We start from the raw sequence: 10,413 nt of genomic DNA, 5'->3' as shown, positions 1-10,413 counted from the left end.
ACTGTTTAGGTATGGACCTGGAAAGTATGACATTACTTTGCAGGCTAACTCTACAGTAGACTGCAACTCCGCCCCCTTTGGTAGTTCTATCTTGACGGAAGATGTTATAGTTGGGTATGGAAATCTCTGAATTTTTGGTGGCCTTCCTGAGCCAGGATTCAGACACGGCAAGGACATCAGGGTTAGCAGAGTGTGCTAAAGCAGTGAGTAAAACAAACTTAGGGAGGAGGCTTCTGATGTTGACATGCATAAAACCAAGGCTTTTCGATCACAGAAGTCAACAAATGAGGGTACCTGGGGACATGCAGGGCCTGGGTTTACCTCCACATCACCCGCGGAACAGAGAAGGAGTAGTATGAGGGTGCGGCTAAAGGCTATCAAAACTGGTCGCCTAGGCGTTGGGGGCAGAGGATAAGAGGAGCAGGTTTCTGGGCATGGTAGAATATATTCAGGGCATAATGCACAGACAGGGAGTATGGTGGGGTGCGGGTACAGCGGAGGTAAGCCCAGGCACTGGGTGATGATGAGACAGGTTGTATCTCTGGACATGCTGGTTGTAATGGGTGAGTCACCGCATGTGGGAGGTGGGACAAAAAGGAGGTAACAGGGTATGCAGAGTGGGTCTAGGGCTCCATTGTGAACTAAAACAATTATAACTAACCTGAACAACAGTATACAAGGCATATTGACATCTGAGAGAGACATACAGCGAGGCATACAGTAATCACAGGTGTTGAATTTGGAAAGCTAGCTAAAAACAGTAGGCGAGGCTAATCCGCTAGCACAACAAACAGCAGGTAAAATGGCGTTGACTAGGCAACGGGGCCGACAGGTAAGACAAACAAGCAGAAGGAGTACCGTGATTAATGGACAGTCCAGCGTCGTCAGCTATGTAGCCAAGAGATCAGTGTCCAGGGGGCAGCGGTGGATGGGCAGGGGGGCTGAGTGTTATCCAGGTTTTTTTTTTTTTTTTTTTTTTTAACTAACAATGACTAACTGGCTTGTAGCTAGTTAGCGTCTGGAGGTTTAGGCAGTGAGTCCTCCAGACCAGAGGCAGTAGGGATGACCAGGATGTTCTCTGTTTAGTGAGTCCTCCAGATCAGAGGCAGTAGGGATGACCAGGGATGTTCTCTGTTTAGTGAGTCCTCCAGATCAGAGGCAGTAGGGATGTTCTCTGTTTAGTGAGTCCTCCAGACCAGAGGCAGTAGGGATGACCAGGGATGTTCTCTGTTTAGTGAGTCCTCCAGATCAGAGGCAGTAGGGATGACCAGGGATGTTCTCTCTGTTTAGTGAGTCCTCCAGATCAGAGGCAGCAGGGAAGTAAAAGTTGTAACAGATGTAAATAGTAAAGTACAGATATCCCAAAACAACTTAAGTAGTACTTTAAAGTATTTTTACTTAAGTACTTTATACCACTGTTTGTCCCCTACTGCGAATTATGTCATTTAGTGGTGAGTTTGGATTCTGTCAGAAACTCGGAGATACAAGTTCAAAGTCGGAAATAAGCACTAGACTTTCACTTCGGAAGGTATTTTTTGTACAGATTTGAACTAGCATTATGAAGTGTGTACTTCCTCCAACCTTCAGCTCACTAGCTAGCATTATGAAGTGTGCTTCCTCCAACCTTCAGCTCCCTAGCTAGCATTATGAAGTGTGTACTTCCTCCAACCTTCAGCTCACTAGCTAGCATTATGAAGTGTGTACTTCCTCCAACCTTCAGCTCACTAGCTAGCATTATGAAGTGAATACTTCCTCCAACATTCAGCTCACTAGCTAGCATTATGAAGTGAATACTTCCTCCAACCTTCAGCTCCTAGCTAGCATTATGAAGTGAATACTTCCTCAACCTTCAGCTCACTAGCTAGCATTATGAAGTGTGTACTTCCTCCAACCTTCAGCTCACTAGCTAGCATTATGAACGATAATAACCTTGATCCCATTTCAGTCAGATTCCCTGTTACCTTGATCCCATTTCAGTCAGATTCCCTGTTACCTTGATCCCATTTCAGTCAGATTCCCTGTTACCTTGATCCCATTTCAGTCAGATTCCCCTGTTACCTTGATCCCATTTCAGTCAGATTCCCCTGTTAGATCAGGCTTGGCACTTAAATAAACGAATATGCCTGGTTTTTAATTTGCTTGCATTGATGATAATTTTTTCTTCCCGTTTGATATTTGATTGCATTCAGTGCTTATGAACTGCCAGTACATTCACTGAACATCTTGGCCCTTATTCACAATGTGTCTCAGAGTAGAAGATCTTGGCCCTTATTCACAAAGTGTCTCAGAGTAGAAGATCTTGGCCCTCATTCACAGAGAGTCTCAGTAGAAGATCTTCGCCCTTATTCACAAAGAGTCTCAGAGTTGAAGATCTTGGCCTTTATTCACAATGTGTCTCAGAGTAGAATATCTTGGCCCTTATTCACAATGTGTCTCAGAGTAGAAGATCTTGGCCCTCATTCACAAAGTGTCTCAGTAGAAGATCTTGGCCCTTATTCACAAAGAGTCTCGGAGTTGAAGATCTTGGCCCTTATTCACAATGTGTCTCAGAGTTGAAGATCTTGGCCCTTATTCACAAAGAGTCTCAGAGTAGAAGATCTTGGCCCTTATTCACAAAGAGTCACAGAGTTGAAGATCTTGGCCCTTATTCACAAAGAGTCTCAGAGTAGAAGATCTAGGCCCCTATTCACAAAGTGTCTCAGAGTAGAATATCTTGGCCCACTATATAGGGAATAGGGCTCTGGTCTATAGTAGTACCACAAAATAGGGAATAGGGTTCTGGTCTATAGTAGTACCACTATATAGGGAATAGGGTTCTGGTCTATAGTAGTACCACTATATAGGGAATAGGGTACCATTTGGGACACTGTATAGACCTGACTGTCTTCAAGTGAACATGTGATCATTAAACAAGTGAAGGAGGGATCAGTCCCCTCCTCCTCTCATGTTCTGTCTCTCATCCATCCTCCTCCTCCTCTCATGTTCTGTCTCTCATCCATCCTCCTCTCATGTTCTGTCTCTCATCCATCCTCCTCCTCCTCTCATGTTCTGTCTCTCATCCATCCTCCTCCTCCTCTCATGTTCTGTCTCTCATCCATCCTCCTCCTCCTCTCATGTTCTGTCTCTCATCCATCCTCCTCCTCCTCCCAAGTTCTGTCTCTCATCCATCCATCCTGCTCCTCCTCCCAAGTTCTGTCTCTCATCCATCCTCCTCCTCCCAAGTTCTGTCTCTCATCCATCCTCATCCATCCATCCTGCTCCTCCTCTCATGTTCTATCTCTCATCCATCCATCCTCCTCCTCCTCCTCCTCCTGTCCTCCTCTCATGTTCTGTCTCTCATCCATCCTCCTCCTCCTGTCCTCTCTCATGTTCTATCTCTCATCCATCCTCCTCCTCCTCCTGTCCTCTCTCATGTTCTATCTCTCATCCATCCATCCTCCTCCTCCTCCCAAGTTCTGTCTCTCATCCATCCTCCTCCTCCTCCCAAGTTCTGTCTCTCATCCATCCTCCTCCTCCCAAGTTCTGTCTCTCATCCATCCTCCTCCTCCTGCTCCTCCTCTCATGTTCTATCTCTCATCCATCCTCCTCCTCCTCCTGTCCTCTCTCATGTTCTGTCTCTCATCCATCCTCCTCCTCCCAAGTTCTGTCTCTCATCCATCCTCCTCCTGCTCCTCTTCTCATGTTTCTATCTCTCATCCATCCTCCTCCTCCTCCTGTCCTCTCTCATGTTCTGTCTCTCATCCATCCTCCTCCTCCTCCTGTCCTCTCTCATGTTCTGTCTCTCATCCATCCTCCTCCTCCTCATTCTCTCATGTTCTGTCTCTCATCCATCCTCCTCCTCCTCCCAAGTTCTGTCTCTCATCCATCCTCCTCCTCCTCCTCTCATGTTCTGTCTCTCATCCATCCTCCTCCTCCTCCTCCTCTCATGTTCTGTCTCTCATCCATCCTCCTCCTCTCATGTTCTGTCTCTCATCCATCCTCCTCCTCCTCCTGTCCTCTCTCATGTTCTGTCTCTCATCCATCCTCCTCCTCCTCCTGTCCTCTCTCATGTTCTGTCTCTCATCCATCCTCCTCCTCCTCATTCTCTCATGTTCTGTCTCTCATCCTCCACTCCGTCTTCCTCCCTTACTGCGTCTCTGTTCCAGAACAGTTTGTGAAGTTGGAGTCCCTCGTTGCCTAGCGACCTGTTTAAACAGCCTCTGTCCTATTACCTTCTCCCTCCTCTTCCTCTCTCTCCACTTCCTCCCCCTGTCGTCTGCACTCCTCCGTTGAGACAGTTACTTTCTTCTCCATCTTAAGAGGCATGCTAGACTTCCGGGGTTTCTTCTTGGGGGCGGGATCAGCGGAAGTACACCAACCTCCTTGATTGGATGACCAGAGAGCCTTGGCCCCTCCCACTGAGCCGGAGGAAGAAGCCAATTGGTCCAACAGAGATGAGGAGGAGGGAAGAGGGGAGGTCTGTCGTGTAGCACGGTAGAACTGAGACAGTGGTTGGACTTCTCCCAGAGAAGAAACCAATAGCTGGGTCTGGAAGGAGGACAGAGGAGCAGTGATGCCCACTGAGGGATGCCCTGTCCTGGGGAAGATGGGCCCCCTGTGGGGGTCTGGGCTGGAGGGTTTGTCTGGCTCTGGGTGGGGGGCTGAGGTGGGGTTTGAAAGGTGAGTCAGAGGGGTGTGTTGTCGTTGCTGTTGTGGATGCTGGGGTGGTTTAGGGTACGGCTGTGGCTGTGTTGTGGGACCTCTGTTGTTTAGGAGTTTGTCATAGGTGTGTGTGTGTTGACTCCAGGTGTGTGTGTGTTGACTCCAGGTGTGTGTGTGTCGTGTGTGTGTGTTTGCGGTCTCCCTGTCCCTGTGTGGTGTTGCTGCGTGTCTAAGTGTATCCATGTGTAATCTGGGATTGGGGTTAGCGCTGTGTCTGTTGCGGCTCCTCAGTGAGCTAAACACCATACCACATCCGTCCACAGTGCACATGTGCTTAATCTTCAGGTGTACCGTTGTAGTGGATCTTCAAGGTTCCTTTGTCATAGAAGCTCTTGTCGCAGGCACCACAGCAAACCCTGCCCTTACGGAGGGAGGGCGAGACCTCTGGGAAGAGCCAGCCCTTAGGGAGGGAGGAGGAGCAGGGGGAGAGGACACGTCAGGGAAGAGCCTGTCGTTACGGAGGGAGGGCGAGACCTCTGGGAAGAGCCAGCCCTTAGGGAGGGAGGAGGAGCAGGGGGAGAGGACACGTCGGGAAGAGCCTGTCGTTACAGAGGGAGGAGGATGAGGAGGGGCGGGACACTACACGGAACAGGCTCTGGGCCATCTTAGAAAGAGAGGAGGAGGAGGATGGAGAGGAGGAAGAGAGGGAGGAGGAGGAAGAGAGGGGAGGAGGTGTTGTTGCTGTCGTTGTTGGACAGCCCAAAGTTTCTTCTGTAGCTCAGGGTTGGTTACTTGATAACTGAGTCGACGACTGGGGAGGCGTTGATCGTCATGGTTACCGGCCGGCTGCTGCTGGTCGTGGTCACGGTGTGGCTGCACTGACGACGACCTCTTCGGTGACTCGTTGTGTTCAGGTTTAGGTTCCATCGTCTTGGTCCCAGTTCCGTTTCCTATTTCTCCTCCGAGACCGTTAACGGCAGCCGGTACCGGACTCACCAGGTTACCGTATGGAGACACAGACAGAGACCCAGACTCAGACACGCTGCTTTCTGACTGGTGCTGTGGTCCTTCGCTCCGTTTGACCCTCCCGGGCCTCCGTAGTCCACTCAGCCTGGTGGGAGGGGCCAAGCCCTGCAAGGGAGAGGGGCTATGGAACTGGAATGGGAGGAGCATAGAGAGACTGGCAGGACAGTTATCAAAATGGTGGAGATTGGCAGGACTGCCCTTCTCAAAATGGTGCCCAGTCGCCGGAATGCCCTTCTCAAATGGTGAACACTCACAGGACTGCCCATCTCAAAATGACCGCTCTGCCTGCTGCTCTCAATGAACGCTTGGATGTTGGAGACCGTCCGGGAGGAGGAGGGACCAGAGAGGTCATTTCCAGCGAGTCCTGAAAGGTCATGAGCTCTACGATTGTCCGCGTTTCTCCGAACCTCAGGAACTGTTGTAGAGTCACAATCTCTTCCTTATGACAGACCACTGTCCAACGCTCCAATACGCTGCCGGAAGAGTTCTAGAGGAGGAGAGATGAGGAGGGGGGCAGTACAGAGACAGTACAGACTCTGTGAGCATAGCCTTGCTATTGAGAAATGCCACTATAGGCAGATCTGGTTCTCTAGAGCAGACAGGCTATGTGCTCACTGCCCACAAAATGAGGTGGAAACTGAGCTGCACTTCCTAGCCTCCTGCCCAATGTATGACCATATTAGAGACAGATATTTCCCTCAGATTACACAGACCCACAAAGAATTTGAAAACAAACCCAATTTTGATAAACTCCCATATCTCCTGGGGGAAATACCACAGTGTGAGGCCTCCTGCGTGGTGCAGTGGTCTACGGCACGGCCATGCTAGACGATTCACTACAGAGTAGTATGTATCCTCTATCCCCCTACCTGTAGTATGTATCCTCTATCCTCTATCCCCCTACCTGTAGTATGTATCCTCTATCCTCTATCCCCCTTACCTGTAGTATGTATCCTCTATCCTCTATCCCCCAACCTGTAGTATGTATCCTCTATCCCCCCTACCTGTAGTATGTATCCTCTATCCCCCTACCTGTAGTATGTATCCTCTATCCCCCTACCTGTAGTATGTATCCTCTATCCCCCTACCTGTAGTATGTATCCTCTATCCTCTATCCCCTACCTGTAGTATGTATCCTCTATCCTCTATCCCCCCCTACCTGTAGTATGTATCCTCTATCCTCTATCCCCCCCTACCTGTAGTATGTATCCTCTACCCCTACCTGTAGTATGTATCCTCTATCCCCCTACCTGTAGTATGTATCCTCTATCCCCCTACCTGTAGTATGTATCCTCTATCCCCTACCTGTAGTATGTATACTCTATCCTCTATCCCCCTACCTGTAGTATGTATCCTCTATCCTCTATCCCCCTTACCTGTAGTATGTATCCTATCCTCTATCCCCCTACCTGTAGTATGTATCCTCTATCCCCCTACCTGTAGTATGTATTCTCTATCCCCCCCTACCTGTAGTATGTATCCTCTATCCCCTACCTGTAGTATGTATCCTCTATCCCCCTACCTGTAGTATGTATCCTCTATCCCCCTACCTGTAGTATGTATCCTCTATCCCCCTACCTGTAGTATGTATCCTCTATCCCCCTACCTGTAGTATGTATCCTCTACCCCCTACCTGTAGTATGTATCCTCTATCCCCCCTACCTGTAGTATGTATCCTCTATCCTCTATCCCCCTACCTGTAGTATGTACCCTCTATCCCCCTACCTGTAGTATGCATCCTCTATCCCCCTACCTGTAGTATGTATCCTCTATCCCCCCTACCTGTAGTATGTATCCTCTATCCTCTATCCCCTACCTGTAGTATGTATCCTCTATCCCCCTACCTGTAGTATGTATCCTCTATCCCCCTACCTGTAGTATGTATCCTCTATCCCCCTACCTGTAGTATTTATCCTCTATCCTCTATCCCCTACCTGTAGTATGTATCCTCTATCCTCTATCCCCCTACCTGTAGTATGTATCCTCTATCCCCCTACCTGTAGTATGTATCCTCTATCCCCCTACCTGTAGTATGTATCCTCTATCCTCTATCCCCCTACCTGTAGTATGTATCCTCTATCCCCCTACCTGTAGTATGTATCCTCTATCCCCCTACCTGTAGTATGTATCCTCTATCCCCCTACCTGTAGTATGTATCCTCTATCCTCTATCCCCCTACCTGTAGTATGTATCCTCTATCCCCCCTACCTGTAGTATGTATCCTCTATCCTCTATCCCCCTACCTGTAGTATGTATCCTCTATCCTCTATCCCCCTACCTGTAGTATGTATCCTCTATCCCTATCCCCCTACCTGTAGTATGTATCCTCTCCCCCTACCTCTAGTATCCCCTACCTGTAGTATGTATCCTCTATCCCCTACCTGTAGTATGTATCCTCTATCCCCCTACCTGTAGTATGTATCCTCTATCCTCTATCCCCCTACCTGTAGTATGTATCCTCTATCCTCTATCCCCCTACCTGTAGTATGTATCCTCTATCCTCTATCCCCCTACCTGTAGTATGTATCCTCTATCCCCCTACCTGTAGTATGTATCCTCTATCCTCTATCCCCCTACCTGTAGTATGTATCCTCTATCCCCCCCCTACCTGTAGTATGTATCCTCTATCCCCCCTACCTGTAGTATGTATCCTATCCTCCCCCTACCTGTAGTATGTATCCTCTATCCTCTATCCCCCTACCTGTAGTATGTATCCTCTATCCCCCCCCTACCTGTAGTATGTATCCTCTATCCTCTATCCCCCTACCTGTAGTATGTATCCTCTATCCTCTATCCCCCTACCTGTAGTATGTATCCTCTCTATCCCCTACCTGTAGTATGTATCCTCTATCCTCTATCCCCTACCTGTAGTATGTATCCTCTATCCTCTATCCCCTACCTGTAGTATGTATCCTCTATCCCCCCCCTACCTGTACCTACTATCCCCCTACCTGTAGTATGTATCCTCTATCCCTATCCCCCTACCTGTAGTATGTATCCTCTATCCCCTACCTGTAGTATGTATCCTCTATCCCCTACCTGTAGTATGTATCCTCTATCCCCTACCTGTAGTATGTATCCCTATCCTCTACCTGTAGTATGTATCCTCTATCCTCTATCCCCCTACCTGTAGTATGTATCCTCTATCCCCCTACCTGTAGTATGTATCCTCTATCCTCTATCCCCCCTACCTGTAGTATGTATCCTCTATCCCCCCTACCTGTAGTATGTATCCTCTATCCCCCTACCTGTAGTATGTATCCTCTATCCCCTATCCCCCTACCTGTAGTATGTATCCTCTATCCCCTACCTGTAGTATGTATCCCCCCTACCTGTAGTATGTATCCTCTCTATCCCCCTACCTGTAGTATGTATCCTCTATCCCCCTACCTGTAGTATGTATCCTCTATCCTCTATCCCCCTACCTGTAGTATGTATCCTCTATCCTCTATCCCCCTACCTGTAGTATGTATCCTATCCCCTCTCTATCCCCCCCCTACCTCCCCCCCCTACCTGTAGTATGTATCCTCTATCCCCCTACCTGTAGTATGTATCCTCTATCCCTATCCCCCTACCTGTAGTATGTATCCTCTATCCCCCCCCTACCTGTAGTATGTATCCTCTATCCTCTATCCCCTACCTGTAGTATGTATCCTCTATCCCCCTACCTGTAGTATGTATCCTCTATCCCCCCCTACCTGTAGTATGTATCCTCTATCCTCTATCCCCCTACCTGTAGTATGTATCCTCTATCCTATCCCCCTACCTGTATGTATCCTCTATCCTCTATCCCCCCTACCTGTAGTATGTATCCTCTATCCCCCTACCTGTAGTATCCCCCCTACCTGTAGTATGTATCCTCTATCCCCCTACCTGTAGTATGTATCCTCTATCCCCCTACCTGTAGTATGTATCCTCTATCCCCTACCTGTAGTATGTATCCTATCCTCTATCCCCCTACCTGTAGTATGTATCCTCTATCCTCTATCCCCCTACCTGTAGTATGTATCCTCTATCCCTATCCCCCTACCTGTAGTATGTATCCTCTATCCTCTATCCCCTACCTGTAGTATGTATCCTCTATCCCCCTACCTGTAGTATGTATCCTCTATCCCCCTACCTGTAGTATGTATCCTCCCCCCTACCTGTAGTATGTATCCCTATCCTACCTGTAGTATGTATCCTCTATCCCCCCCTACCTGTAGTATGTATCCTCTATCCCCCCCCTACCTGTAGTATGTATCCTCTATCCTCTATCCCCCTACCTGTAGTATGTATCCTCTATCCCCCTACCTGTAGTATGTATCCTCTATCCTCTATCCCCCTACCTGTAGTATGTATCCTCTATCCTCTATCCCCCTACCTGTAGTATGTATCCTCTATCCTCTATCCCCCTACCTGTAGTATGTATCCTCTATCCTCTATCCCCCCTACCTGTAGTATGTATCCTCTATCCCCTACCTGTAGTATGTATCCTCTATCCCCCTACCTGTAGTATGTATCCTCTATCCCCCTACCTGTAGTATGTATCCTCTATCCCCCTACCTGTAGTATGTATCCTCTATCCTGTAGTATGTATCCTCTATCCTCTATCCCCCTACCTGTAGTATGTATCCTCTATCCTACCTGTAGTCCCCCTACCTGTAGTATGTATCCTCTATCCCCCTACCTGTAGTATGTATCCTCTATCCTCTATCCCCCTGTAGTATGTATCCTCTATCCCCCTACCTGTAGTATGTATCCTCT

The 10,413-nt window shown here is 48.5% G+C and overlaps 1 pseudogene; it reads right to left on the bottom strand.

Annotated features, from left to right (window-relative positions):
• The window catches only part of LOC135574404 (zinc finger protein basonuclin-2-like), a 115,260-nt pseudogene that overhangs the window by 42,189 nt on the left and 62,658 nt on the right, over positions 1-10,413 (bottom strand).

Source organism: Oncorhynchus nerka, linkage group LG12 (assembly GCF_034236695.1).
Source record: "Oncorhynchus nerka isolate Pitt River linkage group LG12, Oner_Uvic_2.0, whole genome shotgun sequence".
Taxonomy (NCBI): domain Eukaryota; kingdom Metazoa; phylum Chordata; class Actinopteri; order Salmoniformes; family Salmonidae; genus Oncorhynchus; species Oncorhynchus nerka.
The sequence above is the reverse complement of the archived record's forward strand: the minus strand, read 5'-3'. Positions and strand labels throughout refer to the sequence as shown.